The sequence below is a fragment of the Rhinatrema bivittatum genome, chromosome 6, assembly GCF_901001135.1.
Source record: "Rhinatrema bivittatum chromosome 6, aRhiBiv1.1, whole genome shotgun sequence".
Taxonomy (NCBI): Eukaryota; Metazoa; Chordata; class Amphibia; order Gymnophiona; family Rhinatrematidae; genus Rhinatrema; species Rhinatrema bivittatum.
The window spans coordinates 118,257,942-118,269,677 of NC_042620.1; the positions used below are offsets into that span (position 1 = coordinate 118,257,942).

At 42.3% G+C, this 11,736-nt stretch overlaps 1 protein-coding gene across 4 annotated transcripts in view; it reads right to left on the reverse strand.

The window, feature by feature from the left end:
• Positions 1-8,555, reverse strand: part of LNPK (lunapark, ER junction formation factor) — a 275,063-nt gene extending 266,508 nt beyond the window's left edge. The window contains exon 1 of one of the 4 annotated variants that reach the window (XM_029605842.1): positions 8,416-8,555. The gene's annotated coding sequence lies outside the window, so the exon portion shown is untranslated. The remainder of the gene's footprint in view (positions 1-8,415) is intronic. The other 3 variants (XM_029605843.1, XM_029605841.1, XM_029605844.1) reach the window with 3 other exon arrangements.
• Between the last annotated feature and the right edge of the window lie 3,181 nt (positions 8,556-11,736).

Genomic DNA, 11,736 nt, shown 5'->3' on the forward strand with positions numbered 1-11,736 from the left:
ATTAAGACTCCACAAGGGAAGATGAAGATGTTTCACTCCTCTCACGATCAGACCACATCAGGATGAGACAATAAGGATTCACCATTCATTTGACTCCCTGAAACAGGCAAGTGCTGCTACTTGTACCTTCAAGGAATTAAGGGCCAACCCTTTATTCAATTCATCCTACAAAAATTCCAGAATAAGCGGGATCCTAACCAAACAAAGAAACACTCCTCGATCCTCACACCAAACCCATACATAGGCTAAAGAAGTGGAGAATTTTCCTGCACACAGCAAGGTGGCAATCATAAGGTCAAAACTTCTGCAAAAAAAAAAAAAAAAAAAACACAAACAAGTTATCACTCCAAAATAAAACCCAAACACTCACGATTTACCCGATCCAAACTATAATGCCGCTCCGACTCACCGCACGCTCAGAAGTGACGTCATCTTGACAGCTTACGTGCCTCCCAGGATGTTTGTTTATATACCCTTATATATTGCCTTGATATATGTAAATCATTTAATTTTGATCAATTAATACCAAGTCCATTAAAGCACTCTATTGTTTCACTGTTTCTAACGTGGGACGCTGTTGAGATTATGTCATTTCTGGGCGTGCAGTGAGTCAAAGCAGCATTATAGTTTGGATCAGGTAAATCGTGAGTTTTTGGGTTTTATTTTGGAGTGATAATTTGTAATTCTGTATTTTTTGCAGAAGTTTTGATGCTATGATTGCCAGATGAGGTAAGAGAAAAGAGAAGTCAGATGGTATTTTAATGGATATTCAGTGTTGACAACGGAGATGATTATATAGATGGAAAAGTACTGCATGTATAATACAGCTGGTGAGTGTTGGGGTTTATAAGTGAAATTGATTAGGCATAGAAGAGAGTGAACTAGTTAAACGTTTTTGTTTAATTATTGTAGGATGAGTTGTGAAATGCGTTCATGGCTTTACCTAAATTAGCGAAGAAGGATTTGTACATAAATAATATATTTCCCTGAAGAAGCCCTGAGAGAAGAGGGCGAAACAGAGAATTTTTTGTCAGAAGAAGTTGGGAGTGGCAGCTGTTGAAAACATGAACAAGGAAAGTTAGGAGGAGACGTGAAAGAAGTGATAGAGGGGATTGAGAATTGACTATAGCTGTACTTCTGACATGTATGGTATTATATGATAACAGTTTGTAATTATTTGAAGAAAGATGTTTAGAATACGGACCTGTTTATATTTCTAATGTGTGTGAATGGTTTGATGAATGTGCTAGAAAGTTTTTAACATGTATAGATAGGAGATTATGGTGTAACTAATAAACAATATTGAGTTATTTATAAGTAGTATTTTCTCTTCTGCAGGGAGTGGCAGGAAGACACTACAAACATGTCCCAAGGAACAGTGCTAAATTCTAGCACATCTCTATATTGTATCACCTCCAGGACCCATTGATCAAATGTGATCTCAATCCACCTCTAATACAGAGGCATCCCCCTATCTCCTGTTCAAGGGTGGGTCAGTAAACCTTCATTGTGAGGCTCAGGAGGATCCACTATTCTAGAATCAACAACCTTCTGAGAAAGAAGCAGACAAGAGTGAGCCACCAGGGAACAAAAGGAAGCTATCTGCAATGTCATGGTCACTGCTTCAAATGCTTGCTTATGGAGGGCCACAATCCTCCTATCATGCACATCCTTCAAGGCCGCTCCTCCCTCGATGGGGATAGTAGTCCACTTAGAGATGGCACAGACAAGTGCATCCACTTTCAGAAAACGCAGATGCTCTCTCACCACTGGATCCAGGGGGGTACAGGCCTTCCAAGTTCTGACCCCCTTTGAAATTTGCCTCCAGGACGTCCTATTCAAGACCAGTTCTTGAATGGTTTCCAAGAGGCTTTACACATGGAAACAAAAGTGGGATTTTTTTTGGCTCAAACATGGAACCTGCCCCAGGCACTCCCAGCATCTTTAAAATCTAGGAAAGCAGGGCCAGTAGTTAATCTCTATGAAAGAACTGCAACATAGTCCTATATGGTTCCAGTCCTGGAGGAATTTCCCCATCCTCCAGAAAATCAGGATCTGCCTCAGTGCCATTTGGATTCCTGTCAGGAATACCCATAGCTAACCAAGGTGTACATCAGTGTTTAAATGTACTGGAAGAGGGAGAGGTCACTGCCTGATAATCTGATCTGAGGATTGGACAGGGCTGAGGACTGCACCTGAAGAAAGGATTGCAATCCTTGAAAAAATGTTATCCAAGAAAAGGCAGAAAGATCCATGCCAAAACCAGAAGGCACTTGTGCAGGGCCCAGTGAGCAACCAGTCAAGGGAGTTCCAAGGTCATATTACTCCAGACAATCCTTAACCAGGCCATCATCAGGCTGGGAAGTACCAGGCTTAGTAAAACCAGAAGAAGATAATTGTCCCTGAGACTCTAAGCAGCACCGATGTGCTGCTCCAGGCTGAGATGCCTGAATAAAACAGCCAACACAGAGAGAAAGGCACCTAGGTTTCTTGGTCACCGGCGCCATTAGTCCATCAGTAAGCTTAACAGGTAACTGAAGATGTGCGTCCAGCCGATTCATGCTGGAAAAAAAAAAAATGTAGGCGCACAAGGTTTATGCGCACAAAAAGCTAAGCGCCGCAAACATAAGCGCACAATCACTGCACCAAACCTGGGCATATAACAGATGTACTAGAATGTATGCACAGGTAGAGTGGCCAAAAGAAACGGGCGCACAAATTGGACAAACAGCTAGATGCACTTATGCACACCGATGGTCCTGTAGAAAGCAGCCGAATGCACAGAAGAGCATGAAACCACCACCATGTCCTACCATGTGGCACACAGGAAAAACCTAACAGTGGGGCCTAGCTCACCCAGGCTTCCCAACCCACCAGGCTGTCCAGTTCCCTGTTCCCACTCCCCTGGGGGTTAAAACATCAGAAAGGAGCACCAAGCAGAGACCGAAGTCCTACACAACCCCTCTACTCTGACACGGACTTTAAAGGGAAAAAAAAAAAAAAAAGTTACCTGAGCTCAGCCCTTCCCAGCTGAGTACAGAGATAGTCTCTGGCTGCGGGGGGAGAGGGCATACGCTGACATCGCCACGCTCAGCTTCCTGTAGCCACTGCCTTTCAGCTATTCAAACAGCTTCCACACCAGCTGAAAAACCAGCTACAGGACCAAGGCACTCATCTGAGGGACCACGGAAATCACCTCAGGAATTCTCAACTGGGAGAGGGATCATTTGGTATCACCGCAGGAAAGCGGGATGTTTTATTAATTTTTTATTCTATTTCTCCTATCAAAATCTAAAGCAATCCCCAGAGGGGAAATGAACGTTCACTATCTGCTGGAGACTGAGAACACTGGCAGGCTACCACTGCAAGAGTATATATACTGTGACATCAGTTTGTGCCATCTCCACCCGCTGGTAGAGGTGCATAACCCACTGGTCCTGAACCCATCTGTCTATGTGCTAGGAAAGTCATACTTTGCGAACTTCAATTTTTCCTTTTTGGTGGTTTTCATCAGAATTTATCCTGACTCAGCCAAGATAATGCAAAATAGATGTAAGGATTTTTGTGTTTACATTCTGAGGTAATAGCTTTATGTCCAACATTTCTTCTAAAATATCCTTCAAAATGTGCTGTTAAACTCTGTGCAAATATTTTATTTTATTTTTAACCTGACCAGCTAAGGTCCTAAGCACTAAGATGACAAATCCTGCTATTAACCCATAGCTACCTTAGAGGTACGGTATATAAGATTATTAATGGCGATTAATATCCACATTGTCTGCTTGTATTAATATTGATTTGTTCATTTCTCCTCAGTTTCTGACCCCCCCCCCCCCCCCCCCCATTATTGATCCTTTAGGAAGAGAGATTTACTAATTTTCAAAATTGTATATTTTTCTCTCTAGTCCATCTCGTTAGTGTGCAAAATCTTGTTCTTTGTAAGATTAAAAACGTAACAGAAAGTAAGGTTTCCTTTTTAGGAGGCTTGGTCAGAATCTCTCTTGATCTTGCCAAGGTGACTCAGGATTCATGAAAGATGTTTCTTTCTATGGGTTCTCAAGTTTTAGATATAGGTGCTTCTATTCTGTTAAGTTATCCATCTAAATGTGTGGTTAAATTAGGTGTTAACACTTTTCTTTTGATCCTGATCAATTAAAATCATTTTTGCTAAGCAGAAAGGCCAATCTTACTACTAACCCAGAATCTTCTTAGGGAGTACATTATGATTTGTTATATTAGGAGATTAAATTCACTCCACCAGTTTCCATACATATCACTTTTTCTCCTCTTGGTTTCTGATGCCTCCTCATAATTGTCAATTATTATATAAGGAAAACTAAATTAATACAAATCTGTTCTCTCATTTCTTTTTTCTCTCTCTAAATGTTGCTGTGCAAAGTTTATTTCTTTGTATATTTGAAAATCTAAAAAATTAAAAAAAAATGTAATTTAACCCCTTTTATGCTAGTTACCTAGGGCTTAATGTCTGGTGGAAGAACTCAGAACATTCTGCCACCTTTTTCCCAGGACTCAAGGAAGCAGAGAATCAGCAGTGTGTATCAGTTCTCGTACAGAAATGGAGCAGAGTTGGTAGCAACAAGGATCATTTCTGGCCCCCACCCACCCCCTGGAGAAGCAGAGCATGTTGGAATGGCAGCCACATAGCCATAATTTTTGTGCAATTCTGCAGTACAATTAAAGAACCTGAAAGAACAAGCAAAGTCAAAGATACATGGGGTGAATGCCCAACAGCCCTACTGTTTTTGCTACTAATATATTGGTTTACTGGCCATCTCCTCTCACACCATTTATGCTGGTTTCATAGGTTCTGCCCCAAGTGACCACACAGATGGCTGATGCAATAAGACAAGCGTTAAAACTGGCACTTGTATTGAACGCCCGTTTTCCTAATGTGCACACAGCCACATCCCCTGGATGATGCAGTACTTAAAATGAGGGGCTGCATAAAAAAAAAAGGAAGCTCTAGGAAATAATTGTGCTCAAATGCATCAGGTGCTCAATATAAGCATCCATTTTATCCCGCTTCTGGACGATTTTGTAGAGGCTGCTGAAGACGCCTTTTCTCAGTGGAAAAGCATAAACAAACAGTGGAGTGCCTCAGGGATCTGTACTTGGACCAGCGTTTTTCAATATATTTGTAAATGATCTAGAGAGGAATACGAGTAGGGTAATCAAATCTGCACTTCATACAAAATTGTTCAGAGTAGCTGAATAACAAGCGGATTGTGATAAATTGCAGGAGGGCCTTGTGAGACTGGAAGATTAAACTCCATCTGCCATTTGGATGCTCAATGTGGACAAGCGCAAAGTGTTGCGTGCACGGCAGGGGAGAAGAAAAACAACCAATAAGGGCTGAATAACACAGTCTGGGTAAAACAAATAAACATGGGTGTAGCTTGCTTATTGCGGCGGTTACTACCCCTACTACCCCTAACTAATCAAGCTTGATATTTCACTTGGTTGCAGCTCCATCACTGCTCTCTACATTAATGGTGGGGGTGGAAGGGAAATAGAACCAAAGAGCTAAGAGAAACAGATAAGTATGAGAAAAAAATGTGAAGCTTGCTGGGCAGACTGGATGGGCCGTTTGGTCTTCTTCTGCCGTCATTTCTATGTTTCTATGTTTCTATATAGGGAAAAATAACCCATGCTGTGGTTACACGAGTTGGGTTCCCTATTAGGATCTACCACCCAGGATAAAGATCAAGGTATCATAGTGGATAATACATTGAAGTCGTCAGCTCAGTGTGCTGCTGCAGTCCGAAAAGCAAACAATGTTAGGAATTATTGGGAAGGGAATGATGAAAACAGAAAGTGTCATAATGCCACTATCGTGCCATAGTGAGACCGCACCTCGAGTAGTATGTACAGTTCTGGTCACCGCATCTCAAAAAAAGATATAGTGCCCTGGAGAAGGTACAGAGAAGGGTGACCAAAATGATAAAGAGAATGAACAGCTCCCTCCTAAAGAGGTTAGGGCTGTTCAGCTTGGAGAAGAGATGGCTGAGGGAGGATACGATAGAGGTCTTTAACAGGTAGATTTGAATCTGTTATTTACTCTTTCGGATAACAGAAGGACTAGGAGGCCCTCCATGAAATAAGTTATCATGGAGCATATTTTAAAAGCTAATCTGAGAAAAAAAAATGTCACTCAATGCACAATTAAACTCTGGAATTTGTTGCCAGAGAATGTGGTTGGTGCAGTTAGTGCAGCTGGGTTTAAAAATGGTTTGGATAAGTTCTTAGAGAAGAAGTCCATTAACGGCTATTAATCAAGTTGACAAAGATTAGCCACTACTATTGCTGACATCAGTAGCATGGGTACTTGCCGCTTAGATTTGCCACTGTTGGAAACAGGATACTGGGCTTAAGGGACCCTTGGTCTGACCCAGTATGGCAATTTCTTATGTTCTTAAGTGCCTCTTGCTATGGACATCTACATTGTACGTCTAAACTGTGTCCAGAATTTATTTATTATTAACACTGCAAACAGTAAATTTAAGTGTCACAATGATACTAAGTAGGAGGAACTACATTTTTTAAATTTCTCATGCGTCCTTAACTCACGGATTGACTTTACACCACCTCTGGGGCTGGAGTTAAAATTTGCCACATTAAAGTGTGCACTGGGTGCCCAGCGATTTTCTGCAACAAGGGGTAATAGCTAATAGCCTCATCTTCATGGAATTTAGATGTGATTAGTGCTATTGGCTATGCATATCTGGACGTGCGTTTTGGATACACTAAAACAGCAATTAAGGGGAAAGGATAGAAGAGGGTAGAAGAGGAGAGCATATGGTGCTGATACCTTCCTCCCCTTTTGAGTTTTAGCAATCACCCCCCCAGTCTGAGAAGGCCGAGGAGAATGGGCAGTATATGCTAGTTTGCCTTCATCCCCGAAACAGAAGAAAACCTGCCAATTCTTGCTTGAAGAGGCTTGTAACTTACTGCTCAAGCAGGAAGAAAAAGTTGCTGGAAAGGGTAACTGGGTGGAGGGGGCTCAAGGACTATCTGCGATTAAGGGTGATACCTGAGTCACAAAGACTACTGAGGAATTCATTGGGGGAGGGGGAGGCTAGGAATGGAGGGCCAGGATCCTCAAGGTAGAGAAGGAGAGAGAGGTGGTCACATTCTATCTGCCCTTCTCCTCCTCCTTACCCCAAAGCTCCTCCATCCCCAGCACTGCTCAAATACCAGCCATCCTTTGCCCACCAGTGCTCATCAAGTAAAGAATGGCTGGGGGCTGAGCAGTAATGGCAGATCACTGGGATAGAGAGGAAGAGTTTATGCAAGGGGGGGGGGGGGAGGAGGGGAGAAGAGCACAAAGAGAGCTCAAGCTTATACCTGCCCATCCTCCCCCCACCGGTTCCATAGTTCTTTTTTGTCTACAAGCTTATGCCCTGCCAAAGCCTACTTTTAACTCAAATCTTAACCACGACATCCATCAACTAATGCAGCAACTTAAATGTTATTTATTTAGTTCATCACCTAATTTTAATACTATTTAAAAGGCTAGAGAGAAAAAGATTGCGTATATGTACGTGTATATACACACACACACCTCACAAGATTTAGAACAAGAAAAGGTCAGTAATGTTATCTCAATGTGCCAACCTTAAAAACAAGCCTTATGTTCGAATTTTTGTGCCAAAATGCACTGTCCTTAGATGACATGCTTAATTTCTCAGTTTTCCTTCAACAGGATCTTAGAAAATGTTTGCAAATCTTGAAACAATTACCCGATAGCATTCAAAAAAATAAGATTTTCTGGAAAATTAAACCAAAAGAGACTATTTTGGAAGCTCGAGCAAGATAGCCAAAATGAATACATTTTATAGTATTTCACAAGGAAGATCTAGATACTTAAAGACAATACTCGCTTTTAAAAACTCTACAAATTATCTATGCACAGCATTAAACGATGCTGCTTCAGCACACAAAGTACTGCATACGTTAACAAGTGAATTAGGAAGACGCATTAATGCAATTCCCATGAGATACAGACAAAACGATTCTACTAGTTTTGAAGAAAAAAAAAAAAGTTAAACCACAAACTATCAATTAATTCCTATCCAAGGACAAGACGAGTTTTGCCTTGCACGTGCAGTTGTACAGAGCTTTTCGGCTTGCAGTATTCTGCACATCTGAATGCAACCGAACAACACCCAAGCCTAAGGAAAAAGGGTTTGTACTCGAGACACTAGCTCACTTTGCAGCAACAGGATCTGCAAAGAAAGGCGGCGAACTATTGTCTCTCCCTGCGCCCTGTAGTAGCCAGCACTGAATGCTGCAGGCCACCGCCCCGCTCCCATAGCCTCAACCACAGCGGCGAAACATGAGCTGCTATTGAACCAAAAGACATAGCGCTAACGCCCTCCCACGAACTACTATTACCTGCCAAGAAAGCCGCACCTCTGCCGACCACTGCCTCCCTCTCAAACAGCTCAGCAACTGTCAACGTAACCGCGCTCCCATCAAACACCGCGTTTCCTCGCCGTTCAGCCAATCGTGAGGCTACTGGCCTGCGACTTTTGACAGACGTAAGCGTCACGTGAGGCTTACCAAGCTGCTGTGCTTTCGCCTGCTGGAGTGCATTCTAGTTTTCTGTTCCTAAACTGGCGCGCGCGGCCCCTGGGGTCACGTTGGCATCGTGGAAAGTCGTAAACTGAAGCCGGAGGCTGTTTTTCGCACTTCTTTGTTGGTTTAGTGTTGGGAAGCTTGGCTGTGTAAATGATATCCAGGATACTTAACACTCCGTGCTGTGATGTTAACGGATATGGCCTCGTACTCAGAGAGCTAAATAAGTGTTGGGTATTTGTTATTAGACTGAAGGAGGAGGCAGTGACTTTCCTAAAGTATTTGGCACCCGGGATGGATACTTCCTTTTGCACCCTCCCCCAAGGTTCACTTCTCTGACACCCTCTCCCCCGCCCCAAAGAGATCTGTTCCCCTCTCCTTTACATACAATCCCGCTCGCTCGCACGCACCCTCAAACAGGCTCCTTCTGTCGCATACACACAACCACTCACACAGGCTCCCTCTCTTTTGCACAAACATATACACTCACATAGACTCCTTCTCTCTATTGTACACACCCCTCCCCCCTCACATAGGCTCCATCTCTCACTGGCAAACATGCATTCACACAGGCTCTTTCTTTCTCTTGCACACTCACACACCCCTTCACACAGGCTCCCGCTCACAAACACACACCCTTCCCAAAATCCTTAGCTCACACACCCCCTCACTTAGGTACACAGGCTCCAAATCACACACCCAGTGGCACGTCATTTGTCTTTGCCCACCTCTGGTCTGATCTTCCTGTTCTGACTTCTTGCCTTGGACCTGACCACTCTTGCCTACTGCCCGGATCTGACCTCTTACCTTAGACCTGACCACGTTGCTTTCTAACAGCTCCGACCCTTGACCTGTGCCCAGTATTTTCAGTCTACTACTTATTGTGACCCGGGCATGCCCTTGGACTCTTGCTTCTGCTACTGCCCTAGATATTCAAAGGTAAATTTCGAGATACCCAGACAAATCCCGTTTTTATTTATTTTATTTATTTATTTATTTATTGTGTTTTGTATACCGTCATTCGGTTTTGCTGTCATAACGGTTTACAGTTATCAGGAAATTCCCAACCCTCTAACCAGATACATTTTACATAAGAACATAAGAAAATGCCATACTGGGTCAGACCAAGGGTCCATCAAGCCCAGCATCCTGTTTCCAACAGTGGCCAATCCAGGCCATAAGAACCTGGCAAGTACCCAAAAACTAAGCCTATTCCATGTTACCATTGCTAATGGCAGTGGCTATTCTCTAAGTGAACTTAATAGCAGGTAATGGACTTCTCCTCCAAGAACTTATCCAATCCTTTTTTAAACACAGCTATACTACTGCACGAACCACATTCTCTGGCAACAAATTCCAGAGTTTAATTGTGCGTTGAGTAAAAAAGAACTTTCTCCGATTAGTTTTAAATGTGCCCCATGCTAACTTCATGGAGTGTCCCCTAGTCTTTCTACTATCCGATAGAGTAAATAACCGATTCACATCTACCCGTTCTAGACCTCTCATGATTTTAAACACTTCTATCATATCCCCCCTCAGTCGTCTCTTCTCCAAGCTGAAAAGTCCTAACCTCTTTAGTCTTTCCTCATAGGGGAGTTGTTCCATTCCCCTTATCATTTTGGTAGCCCTTCTCTGTACCTTCTCCATCGCAATTATATCTTTTTTGAGATGCAGCGACCAGAATTGTACACAGTATTCAAGGTGCGGTCTCACCATGGAGCGATACAGAGGCATTATGACATTTTCCGTTTTATTCATCATTCCTTTTCTAATAATTCCCAACATTCTGTTTGCTTTTTTGACTGCCGCAGCACACTGAACCGACGATTTCAATGTGTTATCCACTATGACACCTAGATCTCTTTCTTTGGTTGTAGCACCTAATATGGAACCCAACATCGTGTAATTATAGCATGGGTTATTTTTCCCTATATGCATCACCTTGCACTTATCCACATTAAATTTCATCTGCCATTTGGATGCCCAATTTTCCAGTCTCACAAGGTCTTCCTGCAATTTATCACAATCTGCTTGTGATTTAACTACTCTGAACAATTTTGTGTCATCTGCAAATTTGATTATCTCACTCGTCGTATTTCTTTCCAGATCATTTATAAATATATTGAACAGTAAGGGTCCAATACAGATCCCTGAGGCACTCCACTGTCCACTCCCTTCCACTGAGAAAATTGCCCATTTAATCCTACTCTCTGTTTCCTGTCTTTTAGCCAGTTTGCAATCCACGAAAGGACATCGCCACCTATCCCATGACTTTTTACTTTTCCTAGAAGCCTCTCATGAGGAACTTTGTCAAACGCCTTCTGAAAATCCAAGTATACTATATCTACCGGTTCACCTTTATCCACATGTTTATTAACTCCTTCAAAAAAGTGAAGCAGATTTGTGAGGCAAGACTTGCCCTGGGTAAAGCCATGCTGACTTTGTTCCATTAAACCATGTCTTTCTATATGTTCTGTGATTTTGATGTTTAGAACACTTTCCACTATTTTTCCTGGCACTGAAGTCAGGCTAACCGGTCTGTAGTTTCCTGGATCGCCCCTGGATCCCTTTTTAAATATTGGGGTTACATTTGCTATCCTCCAGTCTTCAGGTACAATGGATGATTTTAATGATGTTAAAAATTTTTACTAATAGGTCTGAAATTTCATTTTTTAGTTCCTTCAGAACTCTGGGGTGTATACCATCCGGTCCAGGTGATTTACTACTCTTCAGTTTGTCAATCAGGCCTACCACATCTTCTAGGTTCACCGTGATTTGATTCAGTCCATCTGAATCATTACCCATGAAAACCTTCTCCATTACGGGTACCTCCCCAACATCCTCTTCAGTAAACACCGAAGCAAAGAAATCATTTAATCTTTCCGCGATGGCCTTATCTTCTCTAAGTGCCCCTTTAACCCCTCGATCATCTAACGGTCCAACTGACTCCCTCACAGGCTTTCTGCTTCGGATATATTTAAAAAAGTTTTACTGTGAGTTTTTGCCTCTACAGCCAACTTCTTTTCAAATTCTCTCTTAACCTATCTTATCAATGTCTTACATTTAACTTGCCAATGTTTATGCTTTATCCTATTTTCTTCTGTTGGATCCTTCTTCCAATTTTTGAATGAAGATCTT